General features: G+C 39.2%; 1 long non-coding RNA gene across 1 annotated transcript; it reads right to left on the bottom strand.

Moving 5' to 3' along the window:
- Nucleotides 1–11: 11 nt before the first annotated feature.
- Nucleotides 12–20,615, bottom strand: LOC118765062. Its single transcript, XR_005000911.1, has 3 exons — nucleotides 20,599–20,615; nucleotides 6,373–6,375; nucleotides 12–373 (listed from the first exon to the last, which is right to left on the bottom strand). It is a non-coding gene; the product is annotated as an uncharacterized LOC118765062 (long non-coding RNA).
- Between the last annotated feature and the right edge of the window lie 581 nt (nucleotides 20,616–21,196).

Raw genomic sequence — 21,196 nt, forward strand, 5'->3', positions numbered from 1 at the left:
GATCACAGCCATTAAATGATGAGTGGCAACAAACAAACATTGCTAAATTTGCCTCAAATATAGATGTCTTATTTTTAAGAGGAATCATTTGCTGTGGAGCTGATGCCTTATGTTACTTCGCTTCACAGTAGTTTACTAAAAGAGAATATTTTGCCAACATATTACATCTCCAATATCTGCAATGTGCTTTAGATTGGTCACTAGGTACTTCACACAACCACTTAGTAAATGCTGGCATCTTAAGCCATTCCTTTCGGAATTTTTGCTGGTAAAACTTTGTTTTTTCTCTGCTCATTATAATGTAGTGGGAAGCAAGAAAATAAACTGAATGATGAATAAAAATATAAAATTGAAAACACAACTTATCAGTTTGCTAAGAAATAACAGCTAACAAAAGAACCTAAAAGACCTACTACACAAGCACAATTCACAAAACAGAATTACCGTTCACTCCAATAAAACTAGGAATTTCTACACTCTGGATGTTAATTTATACCACCAGCTGCTACATAAGGAAATTACAAAAAAATACAAAATAGCACCGGATACCACCCTAATATCTATGAACTTAGCAGCCAAGGACATTATGACAGACTACAACTTAGAGGACAAAACTGAACCCTTCATGCCATCCAGACCTCACATCACACTAAAATACCATAAACCAAATTTCTTAACCGATACTAAAGTAAGATTAATATGCCCAAATAAATCAGATCTATGTAAATTAAGTAAACTAATACTTGACAAATACATCCCTAAGTTAAAAAGAATAGCTTTAGAATTATGGTCCAACACAGCCCTAAACTGGTTCTTCAATGTATAGAACATGAAGAACTACAAATTCATACAGATAGAAATAGTAAATCACTACTCCTCAACCCTACGATCCTAATATTCGTCAAAAATTACACACATTTAACTATGAAGGAAATAAAAGTAATACTAGAAGCGAGGAAATCAGTTATAAGCTTTGATAATAAATTTTGGATACAAAAGGACTCCCATAACTCATTTGAATATCACCATGGGAGCCCCAGATTCAGCACAGGTAACTGACCTGGTGGGCATTTATTTGCTATCATAGCTACAGGAAGAATTCCCAGAACTCAAGGGTGGATTATACAGGGACAATGCACTTTTCATTTAAAAAAAAATCCCTCAAATAGGAAATTAGAGCTTATCAAGAAAAAACTACACAAATTCTTTAAAAGATTTGGACTATCTATTTCTATAGAAAAGGAACACAACTCCATTAACTACTTAGACACACATCTGCAACTTAGCCACAAGACTCCACAAACCCTATATAAAACCCAACACTAACCTCAAGTACATAAACACATCCAGTAACCATCTGAACTTTATTAAGAGAGGTTTAGTACATAGCATTAACAGTAGAATATCATGCCTCTCTTCCAACCAACATATTTTTAATAAGCATAAGGAAATCTATAATATCGCACTAGCTAAAACAGGATTTAAACAAAAAAATTAAATACCTAGACCCCAATCACTATACAAATAACAGAAATCCACACGATAATACAATTAACACTAACCACACACCAAACGTCACTACAAACTACACCAATGCTAAGAACAGCATAGATAAGCTCAACTAGAATAATAGCAATAGAAACAATTTTAAGTCCCATACACAAATCACCAATAACATTACAAACGACAACATGAATACCAACAATGTGATAAACGATAAAATTAATATTAACAAGTCTAATACGAATTATAAAAATAAGTTAAAAAAAATAATAGCTATAATAAGAATAATATAAACCTACACATCGATAAGAATAAAAATATAGAGCTTCAAAGAACAAAGATAAACCCTGTTAAAAACAATAACACCAGGTCATTGAGTCCACATAAAACCATACAGAAATAACCACAATAAAACAGACAAGAGCAATAGTAAAGATAAACCCAACTATAGAAATAAACTCGATAGCCATAATTTCACACGCCTTACAAACAATGAGGGTAGTTTCTATACCAGACATAGCAATAAATGTAATAGTAATAAGATCTGGCTCGTAATCCCTTTCGCCATGCACCTCAAATCCAACATAGTTTGCTTATTAATGAAACTAATAAACACTTAAACGTAAATAATAAATATGCAGCAATATTTAGAAATAAAATTAGGGTAGGCCACAGCCTGACTAGTAACTCAGCTACCGTCATAGCCTTGAATAATAATAAGAAAACTAGACACATTCTATGAAGCTAGGAAAATTAGGAACAATAAATGTAAGAACCAATGGACTAATAGAGCAAGTCTCACAACTAATGAACCGCCTCCTAGTAACATAGACAAAGACCAGAGTAGTAATAGCCCCCCACGACACAACACAAACACAGATATACCTAATAATTTATGTGGCTGCAGGGATACAAGTAAGTACCAATTCCCTTATAGATGTAACACTAAAAACGTAGTTTACCAATGTGACCTCCACACAAATAGCCATATAAAATCCTATATAGGAGCCACATAAAACTAAATGATACTTAGGTACAACTCACACCAACCTATCTTCAGAAATAGGAGTAAGGCAAATTCAACAAAGCTTAGTAGCTATATCTAGGAGCTTGAGGACAAAAAAATAGAATATATATTAGAATGGCGCATACTCGCAAAAACAACTTCTTACAACTCAACCAATAGACGTTGGAATCTCTGTTTAACTGAACGCCTGGAAATTCTAATGGCTAAACCACCTCTTCATTATCATCATCATCATCGTTTAACGTCCGTTTTCGATACTAGCATGGGATGGACGGTTTGACCAGGGTTTGGGAAGTCAGGAGGCTGCACCAGGCTCCAGTCTGATCTGGTAGTGTTTCTACAGCTGGATGCCCTTCCTAACACCAACCACTCCGTGAGTGTAGTGGGTGCTTTTTACATGCCACCGGCATCGATGCCAGTCAAGGCAGTGCTGGCATTGGCCACATTCGGATGGTACTTTTTATGTGCCACCGGCACGGGTATCATGACTATAATTTCCATTTGATTTTTATTTTGATGTTGATTTACTTGACTCAATAGGTTTCCTCAAGCACAGCAGGTCACCCTACGATCCAAGGTATTTACAGCAGGCCGTCCTGCGATCCAAGGTACTTTGAATGGGCTGGGGCTGGTTATGTGAAGCTGGTGTAGGATACACCCATGAACTCACTTTATTTCTCGGGTTCTCACAGTCACAGCATATCTCCAGAGGTCTCGGTCTTTCGTCATTGCCTCTGTGAGGCCCAACATTTGAAGGTCATGCTTGACCACCTCATCCCATGTCTTCCTGGGTCTACCTCTAGCCTGGATTCCTTCAACAGTTTGGGAGTGGCACTTCTTCACACATCTCTCCTCATCCTTCCATAGTACATGACCATACCAGCACAAACGTCTCTCTTGCATGCCACATCCAATGCTTCTTATGTCCAACATTTCTCTCAGGGTGCTTACACTCTGTTGTGTGTGCACACTGACATTTCACAGCCAGCGGATCATGTTAGCTTCATTTCTTTTGAGCCTCCACAGTCACAGCTCATGTTTCACTGCCGTGAAGCATGGCAGTTCGCACACATGCATCGTACAATCTACCTTTCACTCTGAGCGAGAGACCCTTTGTTACCAGTAAGGGTAGAAGCTTTCTATACTTTGCCCAAGCTATTCTTATTCTAGTGGTAACACTCTCTGAGCATCTACCCCTACTACTAACTTGGTCACCTAGTAGCTATCAACTACTTCTTGTTTCTCCCCCTCGGGTGTGATGAAATCTGTTTTCTGAGCATCTGCGGTGTCTATTGCCCCTGTTGGGGTTAGCAGAATTTTCGGAATGAAAACGGTATCAGTTTTGTCGTGTCCCATGATAATTTGGGCTTTAGTGCCATGGTCCATCATTTGTTTGACCACAAAATGAGTTCCATTGCATAGTGTGGGTACGTTTAGAGTGTGTAGGAGGATGACAGGGCAACCAACTTTTAAATGAAGTTCATGGGGTGAGGGTCTTGGGAGTTTAGAAATTCTGTTTGAAAGTGTGTCCACTGATCTGTAATAATGTTCTTGAGAAAGTAGCTGACTGAGTAAGTCATGTGTGACCGCTGCATTTGTAGGTGCAAGAACAGCCCTGTCGCGAAGCCAATCTGGTTTTATATATTCCATGGTAAGATTTGGGTAAACAGTAGAACATAAGTCATCAGGGCTGGAGACAATGTGGTCAAGGGTGGTAGTGTCAATAAATCCGTTGTTGTTGGACCTAATTTGTCCATTGCCAATTTTAAGGAGCATTTCTGAAGACCGGTTTGATGGTGAGTTGTTTCAAATGAACATGCAACCAAAGGAGGGATTTTTAAGACAGGCATCAAGTTCATCAGTGGGTGTTCCTTTGGGTATAATAGGCAAAGTTTGTTGAAAATGTCCTGCAAGAAGTTGAGTCACACCTCCAAGGATGTTGTTGTTCGATCTAAGGCCTCTCATTGTGGTATCAAGTGCTTGTAGGAAACAATTATGGGACATAGTTGCTTCATCCCAAACAATGAGTTTGCACTTTTCCGAAATTGTCACTTCATTCAAGGAATGAATTATGTGGCATGCTGGATTTTCTTGATGTGTTACATTGAAAGGCAATTTGAAGGTAGAGTGTGCTGTTCGTCTGCCATGAAGAAGAATCAAGGCTATTCCTGAGGAGGCAACAGTAATAGCAAGGTCACCATTATGCCACTTTGCACGAAAAAGATTCAGGAGGAATGTTTTTTCTAGTTCCACCAGGTGCATCTAAGAAGATGATTCTGCCAATGTGTGTGTAGATGTTTCTGAGGACAAAATTGTATACGTCAGCTTGATCAGAATTCAGAAGGGGCTCGTTGTCAGTAATATACTGTTTGAATTTGTGGGTGTGGTAGGATGTTTCTCTGAGAACTAGGCGATTGGAACAGACGTTTTCATTTCTGTGTGGAGTGTTGAGAGAATAAGTATCCAATTGTTGACCTCCAGTTGTCTTAACCAAGTCATCCAAGACAAGAAACCCTCCGTTGTAAATGGCAGCGTCAACATTTACATAGGTATACAAATATAAGGGAAACAATCAATTTCTGAATGTTACTTCGCAAAGAGTTACCTCCCTTGTCCAGTCCACAATATCCACCATAATGCAGGAATGGACAGGAGGTTTTTTTTATCCCAGAAGCCATATAATCCCATAAGTGAAAAATCTGAAGTGTCGAGTGCAATCTGTGGAACATAAGTGGTGTATGCACCAAGTGTGAATGAAATTGGATGAAAAATATTGATTTTAAGTGGGATCAAGTAAATAGCCTGTCTCTCTCTCTCACACACACACATCTTATATATATATATATATATATATATTATATATATATATTGATGATCAACAAGGAAGTTAAGATAGAATGGATCAGAAGTAGTGAGCAGATTTCAAGCTGTCAACCAAAGGCATGAGATTTTGAAAGACTTACTAAATCAATAACTATTAATTCTGTTTATTCTATATATAGCCTTACTTTAAACCAGTGATTCCCAAACTTTTTCAGGCTGCTGCCCACTTGGTTCCAAGGCCACATTCCTCACTCACCATTACAGACATATACCAATTTCTGCAGCAAATTCAAGACAACAGTATTTCATAAATAAATCTTAACCTAATTAGGTTAGGTTAGGTTAATTTTTTGGCTCAAAAAGCAAAAGCAAGGCCATGTAGGGGAACATGGAGTTATGTACAGGGAGGGTGTTCATGCAAAGAGATCAGGCCATTTCTAGTCAAAAGAGACTTTGAACTGAGCGGTCGTCGGCATCTTCACTATCTAGTCCGGCAGCTTATTCCACGGATCCGCAACCCGGATAGAGAAAGCCCCTCTCCTTCGATTGAGATGAAATCGTTGCAGACAGAGCTTTTCGGAGTGACCCCGCAGCCAACGCTCTGGAGCAGGAGTGAAGAACAGCTCTTTTGAGAGGTTACACTTTCCGCTTTAACCTTTTATTTCTTTGGGTTTTTTTTTTGTCTCACTTTGGTTCGCTTAGTTGGAGGCATATTTTGAAGCACAGGCTGTACCTTCGTCGCGACAACTGAATCTTCTCTTCTGTAGCATTCCTGCATCACTCACTCCTTCAGTCAGGGATCTCATCACTGATCTTCATCCTGATGTGACGTACGAGGGGGTCAAATCCGAGGTTCTCTGCTGGAACATGAAATCTGTAGAGTCTAAATTTAAGCAGGAGTTAGGTGACAGGGCGCTGACTCAATTATTACAGCATCTCCATGAGCTCAGCGACACAACTGAGGACAACTTGCTTTCACGGAAGCTTTTCTTCTCCCAGCTACCTCCTGATGTGCAAACCATCTTAGCCACAGTGGTTGATGCCAACACCGTGGATCAACTTGCTACTATGGCTGATAAGATTTTAGAATTTGTTATCCAGCCAGCACCTTGCCATGTCTGCTCCTGCTCAGAGGTTTCCTCCACTGTATCTTCCTCCTCACAGGATGATATTTTGGATAGACTTGATGCCACAACATGCTGAATGGAAGCACTTTGGAGAGGGTGCTCCAACTCTTTGCGCCGTTGCAATTGAAGCCGGTCCTGTTCACACTAGACCGATTCCTCTTCTTCTCATTTCAGTCTTTGTTGGTACCACGCCAGGTATCAGCATCAAGGCTGCGAATGCATTCCGCCCTGTTCTTTCCAGGTGTTGGAAAATGACCTGCAGAGATTTTGAGCACTTCTGACCAATCATCCCTAATTCGTGCAATTTTTGTGAAGGACCACATGTCTAATCAAGCTTTTATGGTTGACATGGGTTCTAGTTGCTCTATTTAGCCTTTGCATCTTGCTACAGACAAGCCAAAGTGCTCAGAGATCACCTTGCATGCGGTCAATTGGTCTCCCATTGCAACATATGGTCAAATTTCATTAAATATCGACATTAATCTTCACCGGGATTTCGGGTGGATTTTTGTCATTGCCAATCTCCCACATCCTATTCTGGGTGTGAACTTTTTGAACAATTTTAACCTATTGGTAGATGTCAGGTGACAGAGACTTGTCGATGGTTCTACGTCTTTGTCTATGCCTGCAAAGGCCACTACCAATGCTGTTCTCAGTCCTTTTTTTGTTGCCACTGCTGGTGATGAATTTCATTCACTCTTAGCTTCTTTCCCAGAGCTGGTGGATCAGCTATTCTAAACGGCAAAACCTACCCACTCGACTCTCCACTATATTCCCACCTGTCTTTGCACCTGTCTTTTCATGCTACCTGTCTTTCACCTGTCTTTTCACTGGGCCACCTGTCTTTTCATGCCTCAGCAACTTGCTCTTGACCGTCTGAAGAAGGCTCGGTCCGAGTTTGAGCAAATGCTCCAGCTTGGCCTTATTCGCCCCCTCCTCCAGCCCTTGGGCATCTCCCCTTCGTTTGGCTTGAAAAGGGGATTCTGATTTTTGCCCGATAGGGAATTACAGACATTTGAATGCAGTCACTGTTCCCAATCGATATCCCATAAGAAATCTTCAAGATTTCTCCTCTAATTTGTTTCGTTGTACTATTTTTTTCTAAGGCTGACCTTGTTCGTGCCTATCACCAGATTCTGGTCAATCCTGAGGCCATACCAAAAACTGCTATCACTACTCCTTTTGGCAGCTTCGAGTTCCTTTTTATGAGCTTCGGTCTGCAGAACGCCACGAGTATGTTCCAAAGATTTATTGACGAAGTTGTTTGTGGACTTGATTTTGTGTTCGCTTACAATGATGACATACTCATTGCAAGCGACACGCATAAAAATCATCTTCAGCACTTGAGTCAACTCTTTCAGCGTCTTTGAGCCTACAATGTGTGAATCAACTCCAATAAGTGTGTTTTCAGACAGTCCTCTCTGGAATTTCTGGGGCATTATATTGACTCCAATGGGATCAGACCTCCTTCTTCCAAAGTCGATGCAATTCAGCGCATCGCACTCCGCACATCACTATACCAACTCCGTCATTTTTTGGCCATTGTCAATTTTTACAGATGCTTTATCAGTAATTGTGCAGACAAATTACTTCCCTTGACTCAGCTATTGAAAGCAGATAACAAAAAGAATTCTTCTATTGCTTTATCGGATGAAGTGTTATCTGTTTTTGAGTCAATTAAAAAGGAAATAGCTTCTGTCCCTTTGCTTGCACATCCAGTTCCCAATGCTCCTCTCTCTTTGATGCATCAGACTCTGCAGTTGGTGCTGTTTTGCAGCACACCGTAGACAATCAGACTAAACCTTTGGCATTTTTTTTCATCAATTAAAGCCAGCTGAACGTTTGTACAGTACATTTGATCACGAGCTCTTGGCGATCTACCTGTCCATTTGTTATTTTCAATATCAACTCGAGGGCCAAGATTTTGTGATTTATACTGATCACAAACCTCTTATGTTTGCGCTGTCATCTAAATCAGACAAACACTCACCTCATGCTCATCACCTGGACTACATTTCCTAGTTCACAAGGTACATTCGGCACATACCTGGAACAGAGAACATGCTTGCTGACACACTCTCTCATCTTCGTGTGTGCTCCCTTTCATCTGCTGCAGTCAATTTAACTGCCATTGCGTAGGATCAGCCAGCTCTGGAAACTTTGGATTTAGCTTCTACCAAGTTGTCCTGTTGCAAGTTTGCCTATCTCCACTTCCGACTGCTGAAGGCACCATTCTTTGTGACACAGCTACTGGTTCTCTCAGGCCTGAGAATCACCAGCGTTCTGTTTTTGATGCCTTGCATTCACTGTCACATCCTGGCATCGCTGCCTTGGTGAAGCTTATTACAGCTCGGTTTTTCTAGTCTAATATGCGCCGTGTGATCACCACTTGGGAATGCTCTTGTGTGAAATGCCAGCGTTCTAAAGTCCACAGGCACATTCGCACTCCTCTTGGACAGTTTTCTCTGCCGGAGACTCGCTCTCGCCATGTCCACATTGATCTGGATGGACCATGGCCTGTCAGTTACGGGTTCTATTACATGTTGTCATGCGTCGATTGTTTCTCTCATTGGCCTGAAGCCATTCCAATGGTGGACATTTCCGCTGAGTCAGTTGCTCGAGCTTTCATTTCTAACTGGATTGCTCGCTTTGGTGTCCCAGCTAAAATAACCACTGATCGCAGACACCAGTGTAAGGCTTCCCTATTTCATGAATTATTCCGAATCCTAGGCGTTCATCACATTCGTACGACCAGCTACCATCCAGCTTCCAACGGGATGGTCGAACGCATTCACAGGCAACTGAAGGCTGCTCTACGCACCACTCCTGATCCACAGTCTTGGACAGAATTCCTGCCTATCATTCTTCTTGGTTGTCGCACTGCTGTTAAAACAGACTTAGGTTTCTCCTCTGCTGAACTCCTTTACGGTACCATGCTGGCACTCCATGGCACAATGTTGGCACCAGACAATTCATTGTGTTCTGATCCAACGTCGTATGTCACCAGACTTTGATCGTATTTCTCAAGTTTTCCACCCATGAATCCGTGTGACCAGTCTATTCCCTCTCATGTCCCTCCGGATATTGTCAAATGGACTCATGTTTTTGTTCAGGATGATTCTGTCAGAGGACCTCTCATTTCTCCTTATAAGGGACCATTTCATGTGCTATCACGCACACCCAAAACTTTTAGTCTCAACATCAATGGTCAGGCAGAGACTGTGCTGGTCGACAGACTTAAAAGGACATATTTTGAGGTGTCCACACCCTTCGATAACTCCCCAAACATGTCCACCTTTGATCCTTTACAACCACCTACACATCCACCCTTGACCATGCCATCACCTACACCTACACCTTCTTCGCCACTGCCTAACATGAACAAACCCTATGTCACCAGGACAGGCTGCACTGTGCATTGGCCTAAAAAGCTCACTAAAACTATTTATATCTGACAATCTCTATTGTGTTTCTTGTGACAGACAATTGATTTCTTGTGTTACTGGACAGTTCTGATACTCTGCCATTGAACATTTTGTCAAAATTTTGTGCATGCCAATTTATATTTCTTGCAGTTATTTTTCTATTTGACTTGTCACATTTTTGTACCATATTTTGTTGGTTGCGATCAGTTACTATCTTTGCTCTTTCTTGTGCCTGCTCCAATTATTCTGTTTTCATACCTCCACACTCAGCAGGGAGCCCTTGTAGCAGCACAAGCAGCCAGCAGCATATTGGATGAGATCTCGTGGCAGCCATTGCCATCTCCGAGACTGGAGCAAGACCTCAACTACATCCATTTGCCATGCGCAAGATCACATCGAGGCTCGCAATGGAAGCTATATAAGGGAAAACCCGATTCAAATCTCTCTCTTTCTGGCGCCAACTCACAGCAGCGCTGGCTGAACACCACCACTGGCTGAAGCTTTCTGCATGTGTATCTCCAGAAGCAATGCACCTGCACTAATGGAGCTACTACACAACGCACACAGCTAAAGATGGTAGCTGAGAGTAGCACACTTCATCTGTCCTGTAAAACCTGAAAATAAACCAGTTGTAAAAAGCATTTGAAGCTTTCTCTCTTCACCTGCCAGAAGTCTAAACTACACGGACAAAAAGGATGATGGAAGAAGACGATATTCTTCCAATATAGCAAATCTTGCCTTCCATTATACATCCATTGCCCTGTTTTGGTCACCCCATTATCACCCCATTTTTCTTCAACGCCCCTAGATCTTTCCACCACCCGGGGGGGGGGGCAGTACCGCCCACTTTGGGAACCACTGCTTTAAACAGTAGTTTCAAGAACATTGTATTTATTGATGTTTGGAATTTTGAAGATTTTCAATTTTTTGGCATTGTTCTATTGATACATGGAAATGTATGATGCATTGCTGGGACCTGCAGCTGGAACGGAAAACATGAGACCCAAATGTTGATTTTGAATTATTTGAGTTATTGCTCTTGGCTTAGAAGAGTTAGCTGCAGAAAAAGATGGTGTCTGTAAAACTCATTTTGATGACAAAGTTATATATGCAATGGGATAAGTTAGAAGCCTTCACTTGAAGTACCCTGAACAACATGAAATGTGTGTGTATTTAGTCGACTGTTCCATTACAGGTAGCACCAGCAAAAAAGTATTATATCCAGTAAGAGACAAATATCATTTGATATACAATTTTAATAAGAGCTACTAATAGTTTCATGCTGTAGAGATACAATAATTTGGCAGATTTATATAACATACTATGTGTCTTCAAACAATCCATCAGGCTCAGTGCATAATGTTTGTCCTATTTGAAAACCAAGACGCTGGTCTATGAGAAAGCATGAGAAAAATGGGAAGAAAAACATGAAGAAGGTTGATGCAAAAAGTGGAATGAGAAGAAAGAAGAAAAAAGAAAACCAAGATCTTTGTCCTCTTTGTATGTAGAAATTTATTTAATTGGTGTAAATAATATAAAGGAGACAAGGCCAAAGTCCATGAGATAGCTACTCAATTCAGAGGGGGAAGTGTCCTCCAGCTTGACAAAAGAAACTTGTCCATGTGGTTGCTTTTGCTAAAAATTTTGGACCTGGAATTAAGCAGTGTGAATCTAAAAAGAATATGTAATCTATCAGCTATGCATACCGTGCATCTGTTTGGTCCATTTATATATGACATAGATTTCTCCACTTGATTATATGTGGTGTGTAATTGGTCTTTGGATCCATGGCTGACCAACTCAGTGATGTTATTTTTATGAATTTGATGGTTTGTATAACAGCTTTTAAAATTGCCTTCACTTTTCTTTTTGATTACATTGTCTTGGAGCATGCTGTAACTTTGGCATCATAAATGTAGTGTTGGCGGTCGGTGTTATGGGACGTGATGAGCTATGTGGTGTTAGTGGAGAGGATGACAGATGAGGTGGGCGGAAGTAGGGCTTGCAGGGGCTGGTGGAAAACTGAGGGGCACATGTGTGGCAGGAAGTGGATGTGGTCAAGGACGAAGCATGTGTGGTCAGCGAGGAAGCGCCGGCAGTTCCAGCATAGACGGCAAAGCGACAGGACATGTCGAATTCGTGAGAGACCGCTGATTTTGCCGAGGTAAGGCCTTTTGTATTTCTTTCTCCCATTGCTTCTTTTTCTGTTGTCCTCTTCATCCATCACACTACAATAAACAACTATGTTTATCAAACATGCCTGATCAAGCAGACAAACTTCAGGATCCTGAGAATTACAACTGGGAGAGGACTCTTGATGTGACTTACAAGTGATACAGCTGTATAAAATTTTTTTCGGATGACTATTAAAAATCTTCCTGTTAACTGGGAAATGCTTATTTAATAATGCCAGGAATTTCTTGCCTATGTTATTTTCAACATTTAAGAGAAAAAGAGAGTGAACCATATTAATTTCCTTAGTCTATTTTTAGGCTTCATATTTTTAACTATGGAGTTATATGATATCTTATCTTTGAAGCTGCTGTTAGCTTGGACATTGTTATAGTAGGGGGCTGCTTTGTCAAATACTGCATTTGAAGAGGATAGATTAGATATCCTACTACTGATGTTGGCTATCAGGATTTTAAATACTATAGTGGGGTAACAGGACTGTTTACATATATATGTGAGCTTCTCATTCAGTTTATGATAGGATTTATAATAGCATGAGTTTAAGTCTAGGGAAAAATCTAAGAAATCAACTTTAGACAGATTTCGTAGATAAGTAATTTTGAGGCCTGACAAAAGATATGTATGAGTCTTTTCCCTAAATTTACCAAGTGTCTGTCCATCACAGTTGTGAGATATACCCAAACCATCATCATGGTATAAGCTAATATCATGGGTTGGAAACTTAGATCTCAAAGTATCTAATATATAGAGGCCTACAAGATCAGAGATATCTCATCTCTGTTATGTTATTTTATATCAACTAGATTACTTATGATTTCTACAGACAAAAGGAATGAAAATCATGTTATTTATTTTCTTCTCATTCCACTTTTTGCATTAAACTTCTTCATATTTTTCATCGCATTTTTTCTCATGTTTTCTCTAAGACCAGCATTCTTGTTTTTAGATACATCTGAGCTTGAAGGGTTGCTTGGAGATACATGGCATGTTATATAAATCTATCAAATCATTGTATATCTACAGTATGAAACTATTAATACCTTTTTTTTAACTTGTGTATATCAAATGATATATCAAATATATTAAAACTGAGTATATTAAATCACACACACACTCATATATATCATCAAACATCATTGATATCTAGTTTTCCATGCTTGCATGGGTTAGACCAGTGTTTCCCGAATTCTTTGCACCAAATTGCAATATTGCCCACCTAACAGCCAAAAAATGCTCCATTACCCACCTGTGTAAAAAAAACCCTGACATCCCCAACACTAAATCCGCGAGGAGAACCACCCTTGTATCATTTAACACACACTATATCACAGACTTGTTGCCCAGTTAGTGCTGTTTGGACTAAATATGCAGTTGTTTACAAATCCCTTATTGTGGGTTTAGTTTTGCCATTAGTGTGAATAAAATTCTAATCTTAACTCTATATTATGCTGACAGATTTAACTTTGGTAAACTTACGCTTTCTTTATAACTGATTTTTATTTTCACCACATGAACCATTGATCAGAATTACCAATGCAAAATAATTAATGATTGTATTAAAGGAAAAGAATACAACTTTTTAATGAGAACCATGTGTCTGGTGCAATGCAGCTTGTGCAGACACATGCAGTTTCAAACTTATCAACTTTTGCTGTGAGTCTCCTCATTATGTCATATCCAGTCCAATTCTTTTATGGGAAAGTAAAATTCCAACATGGTGAAACCAGATTCAACAAGGTATGCAGTAGGGAAGGCAAGCAAAAGTAAGTTCAGATGTTTCCACAGATTTGGATAGGAATTCAATATGCTTCGATGGTACCACAAACCTTTGCTGTTATGGTGATACCGCATTGTGGTGTCATTGTCATTTTGTAATTCTATCAGTTCCTCCTGAACATCCTCCTTGCAATCGACTGGCCCCATGCTAGTGGTAAATAAAAAGCACTCACTACACCCTCAGGGTGCTTGGCATTAGGAAGGGCATCCAACTGTAGAAACCTTGCCAGAACAGATTGGAGCCTGGCACAGCTTCCTAGCTTGCCAGTCCTCTGTCTTTCAGTAAATATTTTGTACCTTGGTGTGGAATAATTTTCCCTCGTTTTTTTTTTTTTTTCAAGTGCATTCAGCATATCTGACCTCCAAACTCACTGCAAGCCACTTTTGTCTGGAAAAGAAAGATGGGAGGGGTGGTGGGAACCTCGAAGTTTCCCATCGAGTGAGTTTTGTTTCATGGGTCTTTCTTTTTTCAAGTTATTTTGTATGCTTTCAATGAATGTGACATCGGAATCATGCGTAAATGGCTCCTCTTCCAGAAAAGGAAAGATTTGGCTGCTATTTCTAGCGTACCGTACTACCATGTTACAGCTATTTGTATTCACACCGAAATATTTGCCAACTTTTTTCTTTCCATTTATTTTTTCCACTTTATGGAAGTCAATATTTTCTCTGTTGACATCTGCCTCAGTTAATTTTGCTTTTCTCCCAATTCTGTGCTTTCTGGAAGAAAAGCCCTCACATTATCTCAAAGCTACAAGAATTCACTAACAAGATTTGTTTATTTTTTCAAAAGATTTCAGAAAGGAATTAGATACAACGGGTTTTGGTCGGTTTAAAGGGTTAAAAAGTGCCAAAACTATAAAATCATCTTTGAGGGCTTTAGAACCCCAAAACTATAGTTTCTTTTTTTATTGTTTTTTGCTTTAGAGTTAAAAAATGCTGATTTTATAGCTTTAAATTTTAAAGGGCCTAAAAAAGCCTGATTTCATAGTTTTTGCCCTTTTTTTAGATTTTTGAAGGCTTTTAGAGCCATAGAAAGGTAAAAAAAAGAACTGAAATGAAACACAATATTAGTATTAAATGATAAAAAGTTTATTGATAAAGTGGCTGTAAAAAAATAATAATTAAAAAATGAAAATCACAATATATACGTAATTCTCTTCATGACACAGCAAGGTCACAGATGAAGTGGAAACACATCAATCACTGTTCCCTCTTGACAAGAGAAAGAAATTTCCCCGCTGTCTTTGCAAGCAACAAACAGATGGATTTGGTTTCAGATCAAGGCAGGACCAAATGAGGTCCTACAAGTTATTTATAATAATAAGTGGCATTATATCAGGGTTGAAAAAATGACACGTACAGTATTAAATATTCTAAGACAATCTGCAAACAATAGAATCTTTTAAACGTTTACTGGTTTTTATGAAATTTTTGGGTTAACGGACTTGAGTTAACAGAAGCTAAATGTAACGGAAGTTAATTAGTCTGATAAAAGTTAAATCATTAACAAAGTTAAATCATTAACAAAAATGTCAACTTCATTAATTAATGATCAACAGATTAACGGACTTATGCCCAATATATATATAAGCAAAATAACTAGATGTAAAATTTCAAGAAGAGCTCAGAATAGTTACTATACTAACAAATAAAGTTAATCACAACATCAAAGTGGCTGTTCCATGTTACTACTAGTTTAACCCCAGGCAGGTCTTCTGCCAGCTGATAAAATCTCAAGAAGAGATCAGAGTAGTAACTACACTAACAAGTAAAGTTAATCACTTCTTGAGATTTTACAACTAGCTGTTTTGCTTGTTGCAAATCAGTAACCGATGGTCGCTTTGTTTACAATATATTGCTGGCTGGAACAGATCCTGGCTATTGCTCTGGCGACCAGGTACTCATGACTGAAGATGAGCCAACCATCCTGAAAATGAGTCAGTCTTGCAATCCTATAGTCTGCTAGAGGATGGGAGGAGTTTGCTCCCCCTGCTAGCAATATATTAAGTGCAACACCACACTGATAACTAGCTGGCAGAGGATCTGCCCAGGGTTAAACTAGTAACAACATGGAACAGCCACTCTGATTTGGCAATTAACTTTACTTGTTAGTATAGTTACTACTCTGATCTCTTCTTGAAATTTTACAACTTGCTATTTTGCTTATTGCAAATCAGTGACCAATGGTCGTTTTGCTTACAACATATTGCTGTCTACAGCAGACCCTGGCTATCACTCTGGTGACCTTTGAGAGTCCAGTTGGTGGTATCATCTTTATCATAGATCCAGCTGACAGCTGCACTCGTCCCAGATGCGACAACACGTGTTCAACATAACTTATCAAGCTTGACAGCTCCCAACATTGTACAAAAGCATGTTGAATGGTTTCATTGTCCAACCCACATCTTGGACACGTTGGTGGCACTGACATTCTGTGCCTGGATAAATTATTGCGAACAGGTAATGCATTCCTATAGCACTGCCAGGTCAGGGATTTTTGGTAATTGTCCAAATACCCAGGCTTGAAAGTCTTCTTAAACAGGTTGGAGAGTTGATTCTCGTCAAACCACAGAGCCCCTCCTAGGACGTCGTCATTTTTTGCCTCTACCAGCCCTTTATAGAACACTGAGGTGGTATTCCTGCTGCCGGCCTTGCCCACCTTGTGGATCAGCCAGAGTGCCTGTTAGCACTCCTTCTGCCATAAAGTCAGATTACGTCTTTTAATGAAACTGGGTTTAAATCTCTCCATAGAGGCCGGTCGTGGGAAGAATTCCTCTGCCTGCGGACTCCACACCTTATCACCCTCCAGACTAAAGTTCTCGTTATAAAGGCAAAAGTAAGCCAATGATCCGTTTAAAGGCAAAAGTAAGCCAAGTTTTCGTTTATGTCATATTACAACTAAATTTTTAAGTCTCATTCAAACTCTCATAACATTCTTTGTATTTGTTTGTCTTGTTATGTCCAAATCTATGTAAGATCGTATGATTATAATAAAGATTTTATCTCTCTGGTGAACAGGTACTCGCGACTGCAGTAGAGCTAACCAGCTCAAAACTGAGTCAGTCTCATGATCCTGTTGTCTGCTAGAAGATGGTAGGGGTTTGCTTCCCCTGCTAGCAATATATATTGTATATACAGGGTGCAGTGCCACACTGATAATCAGCAGGTGGAAGATCTACCAGGGGTTAAACAAGTAATAACATGGAACAGTCACTCTGATGTGGCAATTAACTTTACTTATTATACACACACACGATAGGCTTCTCTGAGTTTATGCCTACCAAATCCACTCACAATGCTTTGATCAGCCCTGAGCTGTAGCAGAAGATACTGATCTAAGGTACCATGCTGTGGGACTGAACCCAAAACCATGTGGTTGGGAATGAAACTTCTTATTACACACCTTATGTACCTTGACCTATACAAATGCATCGTGTTCACAACATTTGGACATATATTGAATGAACCAAATGTTGGTACATTTTATCTGTACAGTGTTCCAAATAATTGTTTCCCAAAACATCAAAATGAAGGAAACTCAGCAAGAAAAGCACTTAGGGCTAGCATGGGGAAAGGAATAGAAAGCAAAGAGAAGAACAAAATTCAAAAGAAGCAGCAGCAGCTGCAAGAACTGCAAATATTCAATACAGGATATGGTCTTTGTGGCAAGAAATTAATAAAAATGTAAGACCAGGTAAAGAACCAAGTATTCAGAAAATATATCAAAATAATATAATAACAATGAAATTATTGTATACAGTGCTCAGGTGCACCACAACTTGTCAAAAGTGCATATAAAGCATATGCAGTAATATACTAATGTCTGGGAAGTGAACAGTGTACGAGTCAGATACATGCTTGCATGTGTATGGAGGGGAGAAAATCAGGTGTAGTGTTGGCGAATCTCAGGAAGCATGGAAGTTTTGAAGGATGCAGTGCTCCGACAACTAACAACTGATGCTGGCAGTTTGTTCCATGCTTCAGCAACTCTTAGCGTGAAAAAATGTTTCCTAAAGTCATGGGAGCTGTGCTGTTTTCTGACTTTGTAAATATGTCCATGGGTGTTAAACGGGTGGAGTTTGATAAGGTGCTCAGAGTTATTGTTTGTAAGATGGTTAATAATATTTATTTTATGGGTGTCTGCCAAGTCAGCTGCCAGACATCAGAGTTTCAATGTGTCCATGCCCGCATCTATGAGTGCACAGATTACTGACCCAACTAGTCATGGCCCCTATTGTTTCACAGGGCATGATCAAATTAATCCTCTAGCACCCAAATGATAATGAGCACCAAAAGTTTGCATAACCCTATGCAAGTTGGGCACAGAAATCAATAATAGATAGTTGTTTGAATTAAATTTTTCCAAATTTTGACGATTTCATAGGATAAAATAATGTATAAGAAAAGCATATGAAACATTACAGGAAGTGAATTAGGAGGAAGAAGAGAAAGCTATGGAAAAAATAAGCATTTACCTATCATGGATATTTAGGAGAGATATGAATTCAGAAAGGTCATACAACTTATCAACAATTGAAGAGATAACCATCATATTTATGAATAAATATGGGTTTTTAAAGGCGGTACTCCAGCATGGCCGCAGTCAAATGACTGAAACAAGTAAGAGAATAAGAGAATAAATATGGAGTACCATCACTTGAAAGATTTTTGTTTCCCCATGATGATAATAGTTTTGATATTAATTCAAACATATTTAGACCAAACTTAGGCCCAATGACATATACCTTATTATGCCTGTTTGGAGAATCTGGGTGGCAGCCAAATATACAGAAAACAAAGGAAATGAATATTTCAAAATTGCTATGTAAAATATAATGCAGCATAGACAGCAGTCAGATATTTCAATTCAATTTTGCATGATGAAAAGCTTTCCAAGCAGTTGGCCGTGGATTCTTACTTAAAGTTGTAGCAAATAATTTGAACCATATACATCCACAACTATCTGAGCTTAAAGCCATTTAGTCAATCTAGCCAACAATACTGCTGTACAAGTATTTTGAATGGTAATACTACCTTTGTGGTGCAGCAGCAGCAGCAGCAGCAGCAGCAGCAACAACAACAACACTGCTAATACCACTAACATTGCCACTACCACCAATGCTTCTGAAATGAACCTATGGGGAGGACACTACCCCAGCAACCCACCCAGGAATAGTGGCAGAGAAGAGGGATGGATATATTAGAATTGGAACTTAAAAGAATTTTTCAAGACTATTTTCAAACAAGACTGTAGACTTTGATAAAGGCTTTCTTTTATTAAAAGCTTCATACTCAAAATTAATTATACAAGCAACTTTCTTTATCATAATATTGATATGAGAAGTAATACTATAGTATTCATGCATGCATGCATGCATCCATCCATCATCCATCCATCCATCCATCCATCCATACATACATACATATGTAAGGGGGCAGAGGCTTAACATGGATTCAAAATGCCTTTGAATATTATATTATATCCCTTTGGCAACATCTTTTAACCACCAAGTGTCAAAGTGCATCCCTTGACCAACTTTGCATACATGAGGTTGATAACATCATAAGACTTGGAAGGCAGTTCCTTGGGCTGCATTCCTTGTCTGGTAACCTTAAATACATGCCCAAAGAAGTCACATGACTCTACCGCAACGTATCATCAGATGAAAGGATGAGCATATATGAGCAGAAGACCATGCATGGGTATGTTAGTAGAAAGCTCAGAGATGATAGTAACATTGATCACCAAAGCAGTCTATCATGGACCAACAACCAGATTACTACCTCCCACTTTGAACGGTATGTATTTGCAATCCAGGAACAGGAATATCAACCAAATGATGCACAAAAGGGATAGAGATGCAAAGAAAGCAGTAAAATATTATAACTGATGTAGACTTTGTGGAATTAACACTGAAGATATCACCCACATCATGAGCAGTTGTCCAAAAATATCATCAGGGTATTATCTACCAATGAGACATGATGTTGTAGCTAGGACACTGAATAAGGAGATCTATCAAAAGGATAACCCCAAAGACAAAGAAATAAGAACCCACAGTATGGTGAAAGCCATAGCCACTCATAATAAAAGGGAGTACTGATGGAATATCCCAATGAAAACCTCAATAAAATGTAAACACAATACACCTGATATAATGATTTGGGATAAAGAAGAGAAACGGTGTACAGTTGTGGAAATCAGCTGCCCATGTTAACATGCATGTTAACATAATGCTGAAGATCAGTGAAAAAGAGAATACCTACGCTGAACTATTGAGAAATCTGCAGTTACTCTATCCAGATAACAAGTTCAGGTTTATACCAGTAATTATTGGGGCACTGGGATATATAACACACTCCCTAAATACCAATCTTGAGAAATTAGACTTCTCAAAACCAGAAAGGAGAAAGTTGATTTGAAGACTACTGATCCAATCCATTATTAGAACTGTAAAAATCTATAAAACTTTCCAGGATTTTATCATTTAAGTATATATGAGCATGTCTGGATATGCAAGTATATGCACGAGAAAACATACATAAAACAAAACATGCAAATCTGCATGTATACATACAAAAATACCCTGTTGTTGATATTGAAAGTCCAATGAAGGAAACTTGGATCTAGGTTAGAAACCGGCTCTTTCTCTATTGGCAAGAAATCTTGAAATAAAACTAAATAATCACACACACAACACACACACACGCACATGCACACACACACACACACACACAACACACACACACATACACACTTTCATATGTACATAGTGTCCAGGCTAAATTTGACTAATGTTTTATCTTCTTTTTTCAGGAAATTGATGTATTGGTGAATAGCCAATGGTGTTGGAGAGTATAAATATTAAAGTTGTAGTTGGGAAAAAAGTTAGCTGACATGGAGGGCTGGAAACCATCCAAATGTTGGAAAAGAGTTAACTGTATCATGATGATTCGCATTGTGTATCAAAATGCTGATATCATGACTGCTGCTCAGTGCTTTGTGAACACTGTAAAGGTTACAATGGAGGCTATGAAGCCAGGGCTAGCAGAAAAGGACACAGCATGCATTCTGATTGCATCCACACAACAACAGGGCCTTAAGCTCACTTCAGACAGCTGTGTGAAGCTGCTGGAAACTGTGGACAAACCTTGCTTGGAGAGGGTTACAGCTCAAAGGCCATATGTATGGCAACAGGATTCTGCTCCTTGCTATACCTCCAGAAAGAGTTAGAAATAGTTTTTAGAGAATTTCCATGACTTTTCCAACAATCAATTTCTGGCCTCCTAATTCCTTTGATTGTAACCTCTGGATCACC

This window comes from Octopus sinensis, linkage group LG10 (assembly GCF_006345805.1).
Source record: "Octopus sinensis linkage group LG10, ASM634580v1, whole genome shotgun sequence".
NCBI lineage: Eukaryota > Metazoa > Mollusca > Cephalopoda > Octopoda > Octopodidae > Octopus > Octopus sinensis.